Here is a 2,323-nt window from a genome sequence, read left to right as displayed (position 1 = left end):
AAACAAGAAAATATACATAGAAAAAGAATCATGTGCATGAAACAAAATTTTAGCATTAAATAGATACTATTTTATCATTAATTAATCCAAAGTATTATAATATGTATATATATGTGTGTGTATCCTAGTACCAAGACCAAAAAGGCACCAAAGCAAACTAAACGACCGTATATATATTTGGTACATTGGTACTGTTTGGGAGTTAAGAATATGGCGTGAGAAAGGTGGCAATGTACATAGAAAGAAATGATTTGTATAGAAAGTTTTTAGTCACGAGAATTTGTCAAGAAAACAGTTGAGCGCTTGAGCTATATCCCTCTTTTGCTTTGGTGTGCTAAATGCAAAGACATAATGCCACTCCCAGTCCCAGTCCTCTCCCACTATCATTATATTACAATATAAATGAATTATTGTTGATGCCCAAAAATGGTAGAGCAGTCAACGTCGAGTCGAACCACGTAGGCCCGTTGACCCACCACTGAGTGGATGACACGTCGAAGTGGGGCAGGAACGGATAGCTGGGGTCCGACTGGTGAGCAATGAGAGAGAATGATATCCAGAGCACCCTGCACAGGTACACAAAAGTGAGCGGGAAGGGCACCGGTGTGGTGCCGGCCAAAGGTCCTCCGACGCTCAAGTCAGTGTTCAGAGAGATCTGAGAGCAGAGTGAGTGAATAGTATAATAATGATTTTAGTCGTCCTTTTGTGACAAGAAGGTACCTCTTTTATAGTACCTTTGGAAGAGTGTCAACCAATCTGGTGATGACACGTGTCCCTTGTGATGACTTGCACTGTAGGAGCGCCACGTGTCACCGGTCTCGAGGATCCGAGTGAGTTGACACGGGTCGGGGCCTAGGAGGCTGGAGCTTAGGAGGCCGGAGCCTATGGGGCCGGAGCTTAGGAGGCCGGAGCCTATGGGGCCGGAGCCTAGAAGGTCAAGGCCTAGGAGGCCGGAGCCTAGCGGGGGCTTAGCTTTTGGGTCTAGGCCCAAACGACATGATGTTAAGCCTTGTGTGACTTGTCGTTATGCCCAGATGATTAATCATACGAACAGAAGTCCCCCAAGTTTCCGAGCAGAAGATACTTCTTGGTTGGGAACTTTGTACACACAGAAGTCCGAGCAGAACGACAAGTAACCACATGCTTGTTCCTGCTTAAGATACTGTTTAGAAGTCCCCCAAGTTCCTGAGCAAGAAAAGCTGTACTGTAGGAAAGCTTGGGGGGTTACATATGAAAGATCCTTTTTTTTTTTTTTTTTTTTTTGAGTTTCTGATCACCCTGTATTCCGAGCAGTAGACGCTTCGTGTAATCCCAGTGAATCTCGTCCGATTTTAATGGTGGGATGTCGCCCTTTGTAAATGAGAATCTGGCATGAAATGGTAGAGCCCAAATATAAAGATTTCCACACCCTCATCTCTCCCCTCCTCTCCCTTTTTCTTTTGTACTATGTTAGGAGAGAGAGAGCTACCCTTTTTTTTTTTTTTTTTTTTTTTTTTTGAAGTTCCGAATATAGGCTGCCCCTCTTTTTTTTTTTTGTGTGTTTGAAACTGGAGTGAACTAAATAGAGGGGGCGGGTTGGAGGGCTCGGATCCAAAAAGGGGGGGGGCTGCTCGGGTTTGAAGAAGCAGGAGGGGCCGGGTCATCTCGGGTCGGCGGCGCGGAGCGGAGGAGCAGGAGAGAGGCTGGTCGTCGGGCTCGGGTTGAGGAGTGGTGCCTGGATCGGGTGCCTCGTGGTGCTGCACGGCGCGGAATGAAGGAGTGGTGCCCGGATCGGGTTTGCTCGTGGTGCTGCACGATGCGGATCGGAGGCTCGGAGTGAAGAGGGGATCTCGGGCCGGAGGTCTGGAACTCGGGGCGAGTGCTCAGTGAGGGCTCGGAATCGAGGGGCTTGGGCTGTGGATTCCGGGCTCGGGCCGGATTTGGAGGGGTCGGCGTCGAAGATCCAGCCCGGAGCTGCAGGCTCTGCGCGGGGCGGGGGGGTGGATCTGTTCGGGTCAGGTCAGGCTGCTCGGGCAGGAGTGTTGGGCGCGGGCTGCTCGGGCAGGAGGGTTGTTGGCGCGGGCTGCTCGGGCAGGAGGGGCTGCTCGGGCAGGAGGGGCTGCTCGGGACTGCTCCGCTTGGCTCGGGTGTGGCTGCTCGGAAGCGGCGCAGGGGGGGCTGCTCGGGTTGTGCAGGGGGGGCTGCTCGGAAGCGTGGGGCAGCAGCTCGGGTGTGAATGGTTTAGAAAATTAGAGCTTGAGGTAGGCACGTTGAAATTCTTCCTAGCCCTGTGAGTTGTTGATTTTGCCTTGGAAAATGTAAAATTGTGAGAAATTGTAATTGG

The sequence above is a fragment of the Dryas octopetala genome, chromosome 1 (assembly GCF_963921425.1).
Source record: "Dryas octopetala chromosome 1, drDryOcto1.1, whole genome shotgun sequence".
NCBI lineage: Eukaryota > Viridiplantae > Streptophyta > Magnoliopsida > Rosales > Rosaceae > Dryas > Dryas octopetala.
This window is presented reverse-complemented; position numbering follows the sequence as displayed.